The following is a 17,738-nucleotide window of genomic DNA, read 5'->3' on the forward strand; positions in this document are numbered from 1 at the left end:
TTGCTTGTCCCTTTGGACCTACAGCTTGTGCAAGGTGAATTGACAGGCTGCTTAAAGATTCATTTAACTTCTCAATCACTTCAGCCGTTACCTCAGGAAACTCCCTAGATGTTGATGCTTGCGACTTACCTTTGGATCTAAGACCTTCTATTGGAACCTCTCCCCTTAAGCACTTGAGTTTCCTATACTTCTCAGCAGCCCTAGTTTCAGCTGCATCAAAAGTAGCAGGTGCACCTGCCTCAACCTTTACCTTAAAGTCAGGAAAGAGTCCGGCTATGAACCTCTCCTTCTTTAAAAATTCTGCACTATCACCAGGGTTAGCAACATTTCGTATCCATAGAGCCCAAAGACGTAGAAACTCTTGCTTGTACAAGTAGTAGTCATCTAAGTCTTTTTGCTTATGAGAAACAATGTCTTGCCATAGTTTTTGAGTGTTTTGGGGATCAAAGAAGTATCTCTTAAAACGATTCAAAACTTCTGTGTAATTCCCCTTAACTTCCTCAGGCAAAGAGTCAAACCAAGTACTAGCATCTTTCCTAAGGACCACCTCAAACATTTCTACACGTTCTTGATCGGTTACTATCCTCTTGATACGGCAAGACATCTTGAAATTTGCTAAAAATAATTCTGCATCCTCTCCAGGCTCTCCAAAGAAAAGAGGATATCCAGACGTTTGGCGTTGGCTCTCCATTATTATGAAAGATTACAACACGAGTTACAATAAGGGATACAATAGAGATTTAGAGCCACTCGCCTGCAAATAAAGAAGTAAGAAAATACCACTCTAGGTTTTCTTCTTCAGCTATCCAAGCTTCAATGAGGTCTCGATTTGTTTGATCAAAACAAAAAGGTAGACTATTGATGAGCTCTAAGAAGGGTTGAAATTCTTCAAAGCTAAGGCGATAAACAGAAATCTCCAGAACTTCATTTTCTGGATCCAAAAGAGCAACCACGTCCCAAGTGATAAATTACACTTGCTCTACAATTCCCAACGCACAAGCGGTTTGTATAAAAACTAGATCTTCATGCTCGTCAAAGGCCGTGAGAAAGTAGCAATTGACTAGGAGCTCCTTTCCTTCGAGTTCCACACAGTCGGAGTGAGGCAACCTTCTCACAATTTCATAAAGAACATCCTCATCAAGTCCAATCAAGTTTGCAAGATTTAAAGACTCCACTTGTGCTACAAAATTCCTGGACAAAAACTCCTTAGGATTATGGTTAAATCATTCAAAAGCATAAAGAGATTTACAATGTCTCTATGAACAAAGTGTCATAGAAAGTAGAGAAGGATGAGAATTTATACAAATTTGCAATCTTCTCTATACTCTCTTTATTAAGACAAGCTCTAAATAGCTCCCTATCTCTTTTGTTGAAAGCGAAAGGAAGACTATTAATAAGACGCAAATGAGGGAAAAATTCACCAAATGTGAGTCTATGAAGCATGAACTCTAGCCGCAAGTTTCCTGAAGAGTCTTCCTCAATGGTGAAATGCACTCGCCAAATGCCAAATTTCACTCTATTTACCAATCTTAGGGCACACACTAGTTGGATGAATGCGCGGTCTTCCTTAGTGCCCAACAACAACAGGAAAATGGAATCCACGCGTAGGACCTTTCGTCTTAACTTCACCACCCTCTTGTTATGAGGGAGACGCCTTACTACTTGCTCCTGCAACTCAATTGGTAATAGAGCTAGATCTCTAAGGATTGAACTTTCACTGCACACACATTCCCTGTTAGAACAAATGATCGTTTTTGTTTCTTGTAACAACTTGGACAAAGAAAAAACAAACATACACACTATTTTGTCGGGCTGCACTTCATTTTAAAATAAAATGAACACATGTACATCAAAAGAAGTTGGTAGTTGATGAGAGGTAGAATGACAGGGTTTGGTGATGCAAGAATTTCTCCTACTCTTTGGGCACCAAACATGAACACCATTCGTTGTTGAAAATGGATCTTTCTACTAATTGCAACGTTTATTCTAATGTGTGGAGTAAAATGAAAGGGAAAAACCTCTATTCCTGGGCCATTATCCATGGCCTATGCATGTCCTAATGCTTAAAATAACACAAAAATATAGACGTCCAAGCTAATATCGTACCTAATGAAACGCAAAATAAAAGGATTTACCGAAGTGTTTATCTCGGCTAACCTAAGAGGACCTAAAATCCTACGAATTACCCGTTGAAATTGCAACTTAGTACTAACAATTATGTGTATCTTTTGCCTTGCAATAGGAATGAAAGGATCATACAAACTCTCGTGATTCATGCAAACTACTTGACTATGCTAAAAGTTGATCCTACACAAAAACATACACGAGTTGTTGTCCTCAGTGGGGGCACCAATTTGAAGCAGTCCGGGGCGGGCAACAAGAAGAGCAACCTCTAGACACCCTTCAAGGCTCCCGTGCTTCTCAATGGGGCTGAGGCACAACACAACACAAACCAAAACAACAAACCCCCAGCCAAATCCCAACTACACAAGGGGCACCACCTAGTTTAAGAGCGAACTAGGACGCAAAAGAGGAGAATCGTTAGAGCAACCTACAAACAAGCAAGGAATTTACACTAACCCTAACACCAATGGAACACTCTCACACACTAAAACACGAGAGAGAGAGAGAGAGAGAGAGAGAGAGAGAGAGAGAGAGAGAGAGAGAGAGAGAGAGAGAGAGAGAGAGAGAGATGGTGCTCGGGCTGCTTTAAGGTGTATCGTTAATGATCAAGCAAACATAAATATATATATATGTAAGAAAGAGAGAGAAGGGGGAAGGGGGTGCTTATTGCACTAATGCCTTCTTACAAATCTGTCATGACCAATCAAAGTGAGATTAGTATTTGTTCAACATAGCCTGAGTAAATTACGCCACAACACATCACAAGAAAAAAGCCACCCCAATCACTGTCTTAAGGCCAGGGGAGTCCTCTCCACCCTGTCGCCCTCTTACAGCATGTGGGATTTATGGCTAAATTGATAACAATACCTGGAGACAAGCTATCAAGAACTTAAATAAAACACCAAGACACTTACACATCATTATTGTCCATGACTTCACGTTGGAAGGGAGACACGGTATCCATGCTTAGTCCAAATTCACCCTCCTTGATTCAGCAAATGTTGGGCTTACTCTAGTAGGAGAAATGATAGATTTCCTACTCTCAATTTAATGATCACTCTCTCTTACAAATGGCATAGAGTTCCCTTGCTAATCACCCCTAATACAACACATACATATGCCTAATGCCAATGAGATTTCACTCAAGAGCTCCTTCTCAAGAGGTTGAGCTTGGCTTCTCAAGCTATAGCATAGTGCTCTTTCTTCTCCCCTTTTTTGTGCTAGCTACACCCTCCTTTTATAGCACTTTTGAAGGCTAGGGTTACTCCTCTAACCATGGTTGGGTTAGATTTTCAGCAATTTATCTAATTTCTTTTGCTTGGAATTATCAAGAAGTTGGTGGGGAAAGAAAGAGGAGAGAAATGGAGGTGATAGGACTTTTCATAGTGGGTTAGTGTTAGTAGAGTTAGTATTAATTTACAAATGGAATTGGATATTTACAATGGGAGTATCCATGTATGATACAAATAAGGAAGAAAAACTCTTAAGAGGTAAGAAAAGGTGGATTTCTTACAAGGTTGATGCTCCAAGTGTCTTGAGTAGGGCCAATTTTGACGCTTGTTGACGGTCCACTAGCTTTGACGGTACATTTTTTCTCCACTCTTGACATTCCTTGAGAGACAAGGTACTTGAAGCTGAGTAATCAACCACCATGATGCTATCTTTTAAGAGAAGAGGCTGAATTTTGTGGTTTTTTTGATAGATATGGGTAATTTGGAGGAGGAAAAATGAGACTAGGTGGTCAATTTTGGAATGGAATTGTGTGTGGGAGGTATGAGTTCACCATGGTTTCTCTTATTCTTCAAGGTTGAGGAGAAGGTGAGTAGGGTGCAGAGAGGAGTGGTGAGAGAGGTGGGGATGATGAGTGGAGAAGTGTGTGTGAAAGAGGAAAATGATAAAGTGGAAGAGAGAGTGTGGCTGCATAGCATGGGAAAACTGGGGTCCACTAATAAAATCATAGCTCATAGCTCGTAGCTCAAAAAAATTTGAAAAACTTTGAGGCAAAAGTTCAGCCCACGAGCTACAACTTTTGTTTGTATCACCTTTTCAAACTCGGAGAGCAAGTGAACTTTAAAAATTCAGCAAAACCGACCGTTTTTTTCCACTGCAAAAGGTCCTTGTGGGGTCCTTCTTTGGATGATTCTTTTGAATACCTCCAAGAGTGAGCCCTCCATAGTGCATGTATGCATGCCACCTACACTTGACCTTATTTGGTAGGTCTATAATTGAAGATATTGTTGAGATCATGATATAAGTGAATAGTACAACTAAGAAAATCAAATATTGAGGGGTCTAAAAAATATGTACATGTCAAATATAAATAATATAAGTGGAAAAAATATAAAGGGGTCAAAAGAAATCTCTCTTATTATGAGGCTATCATAAAAAGATAAATATTTTTGGTGTTCTAATTTTTTAGAAAAAAAAACAAAATAGATGTAGGAAGGGAAAAATCACAATAGTGAAAAAATATACACATAAATAAAACTAGTTTTTTTGGATTTTTGTTGGCGTGGAGTTACACCAAATATAAGAGAAGCTTACATAAAAATATTTCTATATGGAATAAAGAGTATGAAAAATGGTAAGAAAAATTGTGGTAATGGTGAGGCAATGTACAGAGCATAAATAACACACACTTAGGTAGAAATATTTAAATAAATACCAAAATAATTATGAAAAAATCTTTTATTTAGGCCCTATATACAAAGAAATATTTACATACGCATGGGCCATAATATACTTATATTTTTTATATTTTATATTTTTTTGGCTCAACTAGCCAAATGACTAGCTAATTGAGGGTTTTTTATTTCAGTAAGGAGATATGGGAAAAGTCCCCTAACTCACACGCACCTATATACAGTGAAAGGGTGAGGGTAACCACAGTGTTTGAGTGATTTGATAGGGTGAGATAACTCACTATGGCAATAACAGAGAGCCGAAAAACGGCTATCACTATCTTAGTGGCACTTTATATCTTGGCTTGTTTTATCCCAAGGGGGGATCATTGCCGCCAGACTTACATGATTTTTTGGACTCAGATTGGGCTGGTTGTTTTGACATACTAGTGTCCACAAGTGGTTTTGTTTCATGCTTGGCAGTTCATGTATATCATGGTTGAGCAAGAAGCAAACTATTGTGGCCAGTTCGAGTTGTGAGGCTGAGTACAGGGCAGTATTCACAGCTACGGTTGAGTGTGTATGGCTCAGACGCCTTCTGGTTGACTTGGGTGTTGGACAGGACACTGCCAACACTATCTACACTGACAGTGAGAGCGCATTGGCAGTTGCGAGGAACCCAGTTTTTCATGCTCGCACAAAGCACATTGAGGTGCATTACCACTATGTCAGGGAGAGGCTCTTAGTAGGAGAGATCAGCTTGGCTTATGTGCCAACACAGGACAACATTGTAGATCTTTTCACAAAGGAATTGTCTCGTGAGAAGCTTGAATATTTCCGCAAAGATTTGGGCTTCCTCCCCTTTGTGGACTGATCATGTCCTCAGGGCATGGATCTTCCCTTTACTCATGTGCCAGCTCTCGTTCACCGCATCACTCCAGGGGGGATTTGTTACCATATGCATGTGGTAGTGATGTGTGTGAACACACTAGGACTATTAGGGCATTTTTTCCCTCTTTAGGATCCCTCCCCGGTGCATTGTGTATACGCCCATCACTCTAGGGCTATCCATCTTTCCATTGCACACTAAGTAACACACTCTCTATTGTGTGCCTTGAGCTTCCTTCGTCTTCTCCAAGCTGTGTGTGTTTTTCTGCAACCCTAATTCCAACAATTTGATTATAGCCACATACTTTTGTTAGTGTGTTCAACTTTTGCATTAGCTTGGGTTTGATATAGAGGTGATTTATTGTGGGTCACCATGAATTCAACCAACCAATATTCAATTACATTTTTTAAGAAAGGAGTTCCCCTATCACTAACAATTTCAATTGGTAAGCCATAGTGATGCATGAACACATTCTCATAAAAGAAATTGCATTGTGGTGCATGCATCCTTTTTTCTTGTTGCTTTGGTTTCTGTCCATTTTGTCAAATAGTCTGATGTATTGGACTTGGTTTGTGGCCATAGTGGCATGTAATCTCTTCTTTGAGGTAATGTCTCTCTTTGACAAGCATCACATCATTTTACATACTATTAAGCATCTAAGTTTAGAGTAGGCCACCAAATTCCTACAACCATGATTAATCATACTATCATTATTGCTAAAAAATGTGCTCTTGTTAACCGTGCATGTGCTTGCTCTAATATAGAAATGTAACTAGGCTCATTGTCATAGGGACAAAGATTTTGGTCCTCACCTCTTTTGTATCGTTGATTTACAATCAATGTATAGCTTTGGGCTTCTTCTTCAATTGCTATTTGGCGTCTTTTGCTTTTTTTTTTTTTTTGGGAACATAGATATTCTACCAAATGTTTTCTTCACGAGGGTGTCAGCATTACATGGAATAGGGGATATGTGGAATATGACTCATCTTTTGGCATCACTTGTAGGAAATATGTTATATCATCCTGGATGGACAATAAAAAAAGAAGGCCCATAATAGGATTATGAGCTTGTTTCAGATACTCTATCTAGTCATGGGGTTTCTATGCACAAAAGAAGAAATCCCTCAAGTGTTCTTTAACACAAATGTCCTATTACTAACTGTTGATGTTTAAAAATGACGTGCCCGGTGGGGAGACCTCTATATCACACATATCCTGAAATCCCCAAGCATCACCTCAAGTGGGGGGGGGGGGGGGGGGGGGGGGGGGGGGGGGGGGTATCCTCCTATTACTATAAGGGCACCACCTAGCATAAGTGCGACTAGGACACATATCATAGCCTCAAACTTGTCACTCTAGCACAACACACCCAAACCACATTCTTCTGAATCTTGACTATGAGAGAGAGTGTGTGTGGAGAGAGAGAGAGAGAGAGAGAGAGAGAGAGAGAGAGTACCCCTTTCTTATTATTCCCTACTATGAGAAATCCCAAATGGATACACAGCCAGGCCCGATAGCTTCCACAGAGAAGAAGCTACCATCCAGAGGGTGGATGATTACACTTGACTTTTATCACATGATATAACCCAAGTACACATGCCTTGATGGAAAAGAGGTCATTTCTATTGATGTAGTTCCACAGCAAGATTACAAGCTACTCGAGCTCCAAGATGGGGCTTGGGCTAACCAAGAGATTTCTTATGAGCTAGATGTGTGTCTAAACCCATATTTCCATGGTGCCAACATCAAGTGCTCCGAATTTCATGCACTTAGAGTGCCAACCTTCCAAAAAAAACTACTAATTGTCTATCATGCTCGTGCAGTGTCTGCATATTGTTATGATTATGGTGATGTTGTGCTTCTCTGCATTGGTGTTCTCCTCTCCGTGTGTTTGAGTGGAGATCTCACCCTCCTTATATAGGATTTTGGGAATGGTGACCTCTCTTACCAGTGGGGTGTGAGAGAGTGTGAGTGTGCCATGTGATTGCGGGAGCTGCTCCAGTGGAGCCTCTTCTTATTCTATTGAGTAAGAGAGATAAGGTGAAGAGAGTAGAGAGAGAGGGAAGGAGTGGGGTAGGGATAGGTGAATTTACAAGTGCTAGCCACTTAGGGTAACTTAGTTTAGGGCTTTTGACAAGGGTGTTGCCAATGGGGGAAATTCATAGAAGAGGGGGATGGAGTATGCTTCTGCCGTCATCGGTGTTTTGCTGATGTTGAGATGCTATGGGATGAAGAGATCTAGGCCGTATGGATCCTCCCCGTTTGTATCGCTTTTCCGTCTTGCTTCTTGTGTTCCTCTTTCCAGAGAAGTGGTTTATACTAGATGCAGTCATAATCTAGATTGTGTTTTCTGCTTAATTAGCATGATATGAGGTGGTGTATATAAGTGGCTGTGTGTATAAGTGTGTACGTGTATATGTATATGGTATGGGTGTATAGCGGGATTTCATGTGTGCTTGGGTGTGTGGATACTATAAATACTAGTGTATGTGTAGGTGCATGTACGTTTTTGTATGCATGTGTGTGCTTGACATAGTGGGTGGGTGTGTATGGTAATTGAAGAATAGAGAGAGAGAGAGAGAGAGAGAGAGAGAGAGAGCGTTCTTACAGAGAGAACGAGAGAGGGGGAGAGATGGAGAGAGAGTGTATGTGTGTGTGTGTGTGTGTGTAAATGACGAGAGAGGGAGAGAGGCTTTCTGATGCTGCTCGGCCAAATCAAGAAAGGAGAGAGAGAGAGATACGATGTGAGAGGGGGAGGGAGATAGTGAGCGAGAGATGGGGAGAGAGGGAGGGAGAGGGTGAGAGAGTATGGTGTGTGGGTGTGAGTGTATGTGTGGTGGGTGTTAAGAGAGACAAAGAGCCTATATTATATGCCCTGCATGGGCTGCCGACACAGGACAGGCAGGAGAGAGAGGACGCGAGTTAATGAGAGAGAGAGATGGAGAGAGAGCGGGCCAGGGAGTGTGTGGGTTTGGTAGAGAGAGAGAGAGAGAGAGAGAGAGAGAGAGAGAGAGAGTTCCTCTCATGGCGACCCTTGGGTTGACAAAAGAGAGGGAGAGAGAGGGTTTTTAGCCGCTTCTGATGCTGGTGGAGAGAGAGAGAGAGAGAGAGAGAGAGAGAGAGAGAGAGAGAGAGAGAGAGAGAGAGAGAGAGAGAATGGAGGGGGGGGGGGGGTGGTGCCAAGGGGGGGGGCGTCCCCTCTGTGGATGCGAGCAGGGTGGCGGTCTGCAGTTCCTGAGGAATAGAAAGAGAAAAAAAACGTTTTTTGTTTTGTTTGCATTATCAAGCTCCCCTCTCGAGGTTGGTTCCCACGGTCGTAGCCTTTGAAAGCCGGGCATCATTAGCCTCTAGGTGAGCTAGAGTGAGGTGCGGTTAACCCCGTGTCATTAGCCCTTCCCCAAAAGGTTAGGAGCATTTATGCCTCTAACTCATTTGTTTGGTCATTGTCATCAGAGGTGGAGGTTGATGGTGTATCCTCATCTAGAATGTCGATATGTAGAGCTTGATCAAATCGTAGAAAAGGGTTTAAGCCACCATCCATGACTTTGGTCTTTTGAAGCTTACCATCCACTTCCATGAGTTGGTAACTCCCATTGGCATATTTCTTCCTGATGATGAAAGGACCTTCCCATCGGAGTAGGAACTTCTTATCCTTGCGTGTGTCAAAGCGATTGTCATAGCGGAGCACCAACATGCCCTTCTTTAAATCTTTGTGCCAAAGATGTTGATTGAAACTAAGCCATATGTGTTCTGCCTGTGCCGCATAATGATTGATTGCTTATTCTCTGTCCAGCGGTAGTCATTCCAAGTGAAGGATGTGACGTTTCAAATCCATGTTGGGTCGTTGAAACTGGCTTGCCATTATTCTGAGACTTGCTAGTTGCACCTCAATACGTAAGATTGCCTCCTTACCAAATACCAAATGATATGGGGTGAACCCCAAAGATGTTTGGAATGAGGTTCGTTAGGCCCACAAAGTTGGGACTAGATACTTATCCCAATCCCCAGGATGATTTGTTAACCTACTTGGTAATAATTTTATAAATCATTCCATTCACTTTTTCAACTAGGCCATTATATTGAGGGTAATATGGTGTGGAGTTCCTCCTTGTAATGCCTAGTTTTTGCATTAACTCCCGTACCAAGTCTACCCTGAAATGTGGCCCTCTATTAGAGATGATTTCTAATGGTGTGCCAAACCTGCAATAGATGTGCTCATAGACAAACTTGGATACCTCCAGAATTGTGATCCTAGTTGTGGCTGTAGATTCCGCCCATCTAGTCATATAGTTGACTCCCATGATGATATAGAACTTCCCTAAGTTGGCCCTAGGCAATGGTCCTATGGCATCTATACCCCATTTTTCAAATGGTCCATATGAAAGGACAGGTGTCTGTGGTTCAGGCATGAGTGATCTGGTGCCGGCCTTTTGACATAGCTTACATGTCTTACACCAGTGGCGTACATCATGATTGAGGGTAGGCCATACAAAACCAGCCTGCAAGATTTTCTTGCTTGTTATATCTAGGAAAAAGTGACTTCCACAAATACCTTCATGAAAATTGGTAATTATCCCAGTAATTTCATTAGAGAGAGTGACCTTTCCGAGTACTTGGTCCTTACCCTTCAATACATACCATCATTGATAAGTCGATACCTTGTGGACTTCCTGGTAAGCTATTGCTTTTGACCTTACGTCGGATCCAATGGACATTCCCCTGTTTCCAAGAAATACATTATGTTGTGTAAGGCATCACTACCTTGAAATAGAGGAAGCTTTAGCTTTATAACCCCAACTACCATTTCCTGCAGTCTTTCACTTGCTAAGGCGTCGACTTCATGGTTTTGAGCCCTTGGGATGCGGTGTAGTTGAACTGCTTCAAACCTACCTAGCAAAGTTTTTACACGGCTTAAGTGAGTCCTCGAGCTAGGATTTTTACATATCCATGCTCCATTTACTTGCCTTACCAAAAGTAGAGCATCCCCAAATACATTAAGGCGTTTTACCCCTTGTGAGATGCACCATTGTAACCCCTTGGTCATACTCAGTGTTCATTGTTAGAATGAAATTCTAACAAATGGCCAAGCAAAAATACCTTAATACCTTTGTCATCAAAGACCACTATGCATGTAGCTGGTTTGTCAGATGCTCACTTGTAGGCTCCATCAAAGTAGAGAGAGTGTGCTCTTTCTATCACTAGTGGCTCTGGGAGTGGTTTTTCCCTCCTCTTTAGATTTCTTTACCTTCTTGTCCATGAGTCCCCCCAAGCTCTCCCTTGTCATGCTTTCCACCTGTATCATGTAGTCAAAATCTTGCATAGGACGAAATGGCCATTTAGTAATCCTAGCAGAAATATCCATGTGTTGTACCACATAGGGGAACATTTCATCCATGGTTAAGATTAAAAATTGCCTAGGCAACAAATATGATCAAAACTTTGTAGCTGCAAATCTAAGAGCTAGGACTAGGTGTTCCACATGGGTGAAACCCTTCTATGCCGCTATCATCATGCGACTGGAGAAGTAGATTGGCCTCATGAAAGATGTTGTTGCATCCTTCTGGAGTAGCAGTGCCCCCAAGGAGTCATCACCCACACGTGAGGTGACATAGAACTTTTCATCCCAGTTAGGCGGTGAGATAGTTGGTAGAGTGGCTAAGAACTCCTTTACCTTGTTGTAATAATGCTCGCTCTCCTCCTCCCATGTGAAAGTCGATCATTGTGTGAGCTAGTGCAGTGGTAGAACAAGTTGTGATGGTAGATGTATGAATCTACTCAAGTACCTCACCTTCTTTAGAAAAGAGACTAGTTGACGTGTGGTTGTTGGTGAAGGTAGTGCGATGAGTGCGGACACCTTACTTGGATCGGCATTGATACCTTCAGCTGAAATTTCAGGGCCTAAGAGAATGACTCTACTATTCCCAATGTAACACTTGTCTACATTTAACTGCCCTCCTGGGATTTGCAGCCTTGCTAAACCCTCAATCACTTTTTCTAAGTGTAAGATGCAAGGGCTATATATACAAAAATTATCAATAAACACTCTTATGGATGATCCAAAGAACGGTTGAAAGACATATGTGACATATCTTTGAAATGTGGAAGGTGCATTTGTGAGACCAAATTGCATAAGCAAAACAACCCCATGGTGTAATGAAAGTGGTTTTTAGTTGCTCTTCCAAGGCTATGCGTATTTGAAAATAGCCGGAATATCCATCACACACTGTGTAGCATTCAAAACCAGCTACTTCATTCAAAATTTCATCCAAGAAAGGGAGAGGGAAATGGTCCCTCTTTGTGGTTGCATTCAGTGGTTTGTAGTCGAGGCAAACCCTCCACTTACCATTATTCTTAGGCTTCACCACTACGGTGACACCCACTCTGAGTTTTCCACAGGGTAAATGAACCCCGCTTCCAGTAGCTTCCTTACCTCGGTGAGGAGTTCCTTTTCTTGTATGACCCCCAGCCATCGTATTTTCTGCACAACTGGCTTTACCCCTTCCTTCAATTTAATGTGATGCCCATTATTGTAATACCTGTGATTCTTTCACAATTTTCAATGAAAAGGTCAGGGAATCCTACCAACATTTGCAAAAATTTATGCTTCGCTTCACTTGTCAAATTCCATAGACAGCATAATTTTCAACCTACCCTCTCCTAGGCCAGGTGATTAATTTTCCTCTCTGTTGCTTTGACCTTCTGTAGATGGGTCACCTATCGTGCTTGCCCTTTTTATATCCCTCATGATAATGCCCATCACATCGATGGAACTATCGCTCTCATCGGTGGAAGTGGTCTCCTCCTTAAAAGTGGAAGACTCACTAGTGGTTTCATCTCATGCGTAGAAGACCAGTGCCCCAGTCCTGCTTTGCCTTCATGGCCATCAACCATGTCCTTCCCAAGATCAATGGATAGCGCTCCCCCTAAGTTGGCATCACAAAAATATCTACTTCTACCTCAGTGTTGAAGGCTTTACTTTCACGGCACTTACTACACCTGCACATTTCACCTTTGCGTCGTTTGCCATGTTTGCCTTGCACGGAGAAGGCCGATCAACCTCAAGCTCTAGCCAAAGCATCATAGCTTCACTCATCACACAGATTTGTGCGCCACCATCCATGTAAGTGTTTCCAACCCTCTTACCCTTTATGTTGACGTCGACCACTGGAAGGATGTCAACCATGTTGCAACCCGAAATTGCTCCGGCTACCTTTTCTTTGGAGCACCTTGTACTTACCATTTTAGACCATTGCCGCCTTACCTTTGGTGCGAGATGTAGCATCTTGGCCATGTAATCTTTGGTCCTTGCTCTTCCACATCCAATGTGAGATCATAGGCCTTAGAACTCTCTCCTAGTTGAAAGTCGATGATGCCTATTTTTGTCATGGCCTTGATGGTCTTTTGTTAGTCTCTCCCTTCATGCTTCTCTCATCATCAGCTTGTGCATTTTTCTTCCTCCTAGCTCTCTTTACAGTCATGTTTCAAATGGTTCTAGAAAGGTTGCCTTCACCTTACCTTGTCTTTCTCCTTCAATCTCGGTGGATTCACTACTACAGCCTTTCCTTTCTCCTCTAAGCTTATGATGCTTACAATGCGATCGGGTGGTGGTGCCGGTAGAAGAGGTGGAATGGGTGCTTGTGGTGGTGCCTGGGGTGGATGTAGAATTTGTGTTGGTGGGTTTGGTGCTCGGGGTGGAGGTGATCTCTCTCTAGTGGGTGACAGTTGGTTTGTCCTACCTCGTCTATTATAGGGTTGTCGTGGTTGGGGGCAGTAACACATACCATGACCATCTTCTCCATTGTTGTAGCAGTGATACTCCCTGTTTTGTTGTCCTGGTCTTCTCGGGTCTTGAACTCTCTCATGATTCCTTCCTTGTTGTATCAAGTGGACCGACAAATTCTGTAGTTGATTAGTAATGTGGGCCAACATATCTTGTTGGTCACCTCTTATCCCAAGACCTGGTGGTGGTGGAGATGGAGTGGTGGTTGTTGTGGTTGGAGGTTGATGTGATGTTCTTGCTTCTATTTACTTGGTTTCTTTGGATTTCATCCGTACCTTCTTGTCCTTAAGGCAAGAAATCTCCACGGCTAGCTCATACATAGCCAGGAATCTACCCTTCACCTTCTCCTTGAGCAACGACCACAAGCCATGTGTGAATTGGTCCTTGAGGAAATCGGGTGCAACTTCTCCTCTTGCCAGTGATTCAACCCACCATTCCCACAAATCCACAAACTTCGACTCATAGGTTGCATACTCTAAAAGACCATCCTGCTTCAAGTCTCTCAACTTATCCCACAGCTTCTCTGATGTGGTACCTCCCCCAAAACGCCCCTTAAAAGGAGTTTTTAGGAGCTCCCAATTATCCTTGGTTGCTTGTGGGAGTGCGTTGTACCACGACCTAACTTCTATCCTTCATGAGATGCTTAAAAATTCTAACCCAAGACTCATCTGTGTGTCTTTGTTTCTTATTACACATGCTACTTCAAAGTCATCTAAGAAATCTGCTTTCAAATCCTCCTCCTTCTTTCCTTTAAATGTTGGAAATGCTACACTTGCCATGATTACTGGGAGAGAGAGAGAGAGAGAGAGAGAGAGAGAGAGAGAGAGAGAGAGAGCTAGAAAGATACACTGCTTAGCTTACAACCAAAATATTTTTAATGATTTTTTCTTACAAGAAGGCGTGTTTATCCTTTCTATACTATAACATAGATTAAAATCTCAAATGGTACATTGCCTTGTACCAAAGGTAGGACAAATGGCTGATCTGATGCTAGAACCTCAAAGAAGTGCTCCCCTCCCAGCATGGTGTTGATTATGTGCTGGTAGTGACCCTTACAATCTAGTATAACCTTGATTGAACGTACCCATATCGGAATGTGTGATCTGCCTTGAGGTAGGTTGTATTGACTCATGTGAAGCTTAGAGGTACTTAGTTGCTGTCAAAACTTGTGGGAGAGAGTGGTGTCCTTTCTTGAAATAGACTTAGTAGATCCCTAGTCTCTCTATTGAGGGCGTGAGCATGTTCTTCCATTATCTGTGTTGTAGCATCAGGTGCGACTTGGAAACTGACTATGATTATTACCTCGATGACTTGAGCTACCCGATTCTCGAAGTAGAATAGTGTTAACTCTCTACTGTACAGAGCTCCCTCCATCTTGTTGTTGCGGGTTGGTCGTAGGTTGAAGACATGGTATCGACCTCCTCCTTCTTCTCCTTGGCACACAGGCTATGTATATAACTGATTCTGATGTGCTGGTTGTCTTTCCCACTGAAAATTTATGAACGTTATGCCTGCCATTCGAGCCTCGATAAAGATGCGAAGGTTATCCAGTTGTGCTTGGAGTTCTTCTACTTATGTCATCCAGTTTGCAAACCATGCTAACCACTCATCCATCCACAAAAGGTTAGGTTTTCAGTCTCGTAAACTGAAGGGTTTCATGAAAGGATCCTCAGTGTGGGGCACCAAGAAAATGATGTTTGTAAATAACGTGCCAGGTGGGGTGGCCTCTATACCACACATAGCCTGAAATCCCAAAGAATCACCTCAAGGGGGGGGGGGGGGGGGGGGGGGGGGTTATCCTATAACTATAAGGGCACCACCTAGCATAAGTGCGGCTAGGATGCATATCATAGCCTCAGACTTGTCACTCTAGCACAACACACCCAAACCACATTCTTTTGAATCCTGACTATGAGAGAGAGCGTGTGTGTGGTGAGGGGGGGGAGAGAGAGAGAGAGAGAAAGAGAGAGAGAGAGAGAGAGAGAGAGAGAGAGAGGGAGAGAGAGACTACCCGTTTCTTATTATTCCCTACTATGAGAAATCCCAAATGGATACACAGCTAGGCCCAATAGCTTCTAACGGGAGCAAAGCGAACCCCGAACCCCAACGGCCTCTAAAACACCGGGGACCGAATGGCACGCCTCGAGACTGTCATGGTAAAGCAAACAGGGGGCACCACCTAGCTTCAACGGCTAGGACGCAAACAACACACCACCATAACAAAGTTTTCATCCAAGAGAGATGGATGCTTGGGAGCAATGATGAAGAGGAAAGGGAATGAGATCAAGTGAGAGAGAGAGAGAGAGAGAGAGAGAGAGAGAGTGAGGGAGGGGGTATAGCGGCTTAGTACTTAGGCACCACAAAAGGATGGCGAATCCGCACACCCTTCACACATACACAAGCTTACTCCAAACACAAGACTAGGTGGCGATTCTGCACACCTCACATGGGCAAAACATTGCAAGAAAACATACTCACAAAACCTCAAGCTTTATTTAGAGAATAAGGCGATGAAATGGGGAGCATAGGGTAGGGGAATGAGAAGGGAGAGAGTGGTAGAGCACATGGCGAATAGGTGGGAGTTGATGGCGAAGACTCGCACGAGGGTTATGGCCATCATCCTTCATTTAGTTGCCCTTCATCTTCCATAGCCAAGGGTGTAGAGGTCATGCTTAAGACGAGCATGGTGATTGCGGTGATGGTGATGGTGTGGGTGTGTGTGTGTGTGCGCTAGGCACACACAATGCATAGTGTACTCTTTGGTGATGTTGTGTGTATTTAGTGTGATGGTGACACCTATTTATATAGAGAAGGAGGGGGGGGGGGATAAATTCTAGAATTTAGAAATGAAGAAATCATTATCTACATAGGCCATGTGACTGTGGGCCCCACTTGTCTGGCTGTGTGTATATGTGCCAGAACAGCAGTCTCATGAGAGAGAGACTAAGAGAGAGAGATGGGTTGATGAAAAAAAGTGAGAGGTGACATGGAGAATAAAGTAATTACAAGAGGGGAGAGAGAGGAGTGTGTTCAGAGGTGAATCTGTGTGCAGATGTGTGTGAACACAAGAAAAATCAGGTAGCCACCGGGTGGGGATGGGTCTATGGGCACCTTTTTTAGTGAAACTGAGTGTGAGTGAGTGTGGGGGAGGTTATTTAGCTACAAGACAAGAGACATGGCGCCCTTTAGAGAGAGGGGGGGGTATTTGGGTCATGGGATATGATAGGAGAGAGAAAGGGGGGGTGGGGTATACTATTTTGGAAGATAGGGTAAGTTGCATGTGAGTTAGGGTGCATTATTGGTGAGTTATAATGCATTATTGGTGAGAGGTGGGGTAGCTTGAGGGGAGAGAGAAAGGAGAAAGGACAAGGGGAAGAGAGAGGGGGTTGACCTTTTGAGTGGAGGAGAGGAAAAGGGACACACGGCGGAGCAGCAGTGAAGAAAAAAAGGAGGCAAGGTGGGGATGGGCTACCCCGCAGGCATGAGGTGGCCTATTTTACCTTTCTTATATATTTACATAATCATACTTTATTTTTTCTTACTTTTTCCAATGACTTTTATCACTCCCTCCCTAAGAGGGGGTTTTCATGGGGTGGGGACGAGAGAAGAGGGGTATGGGAGCTTGGCTTGTGAAAAGCCCCCATCATTAGCCCTCCCCTTTTGGCTAGAGGCATTCATGTCTCTAGATCATCTGTTTGATCATTATCGTCGGAGGTGGCGGCTGATGGTGTGTCCTCATCTGGAATGTCAATTGGTGGAGCCTGGTCAAATCGAAGAAAATAAGGTTTAAGTCGCCAACCATTTAACCTGGTTTTATGAAGTTTTCCATCAGCCTCCATAAGCTGGTAGCTTCCATTGGCATACTTTTTCCTGATGATGAAAGGGCCTTCCCATCGGAGAAGGAGTTTCTTATCCTTGCGCGTGTCGAAGCGATTGTCGTAGCGGAGCACCAACATTCCTTTCTTCAATTCTTTTTTCCGGAGATGCTCGTTAAAGCTAAGCCGTCTATGCTCTGCTTGTGCTGCATAATAATTTATTGCTTCTTCTCTGTCCAGCTGCAGTCTTTCCAAGTTGATGATGTGATCTCTCAAATCCATGTTGGGCTGTTGAAGCTGGCTTGCCATTACTCTGAGACTTTGTAGTTGCACTTCAATGGGCAAGATTGCTTCCTTACCAAATACTAGATGATACGGTGTGAATCCCAAGGATGTACGAAATGAAGTTCTGTAGGCCCATAAAGCTGGTAGTAGATACTTATTCCAGTCTCCAGGATGATTGTTTACCTGCTTGGTAATAATTTTAGAAACCATTCCATTTACCTTTT

This window comes from Adiantum capillus-veneris, chromosome 1 (assembly GCF_014529385.1).
Source record: "Adiantum capillus-veneris isolate H3 chromosome 1, ASM1452938v2, whole genome shotgun sequence".
NCBI classification, from domain to species: Eukaryota; Viridiplantae; Streptophyta; class Polypodiopsida; order Polypodiales; family Pteridaceae; genus Adiantum; species Adiantum capillus-veneris.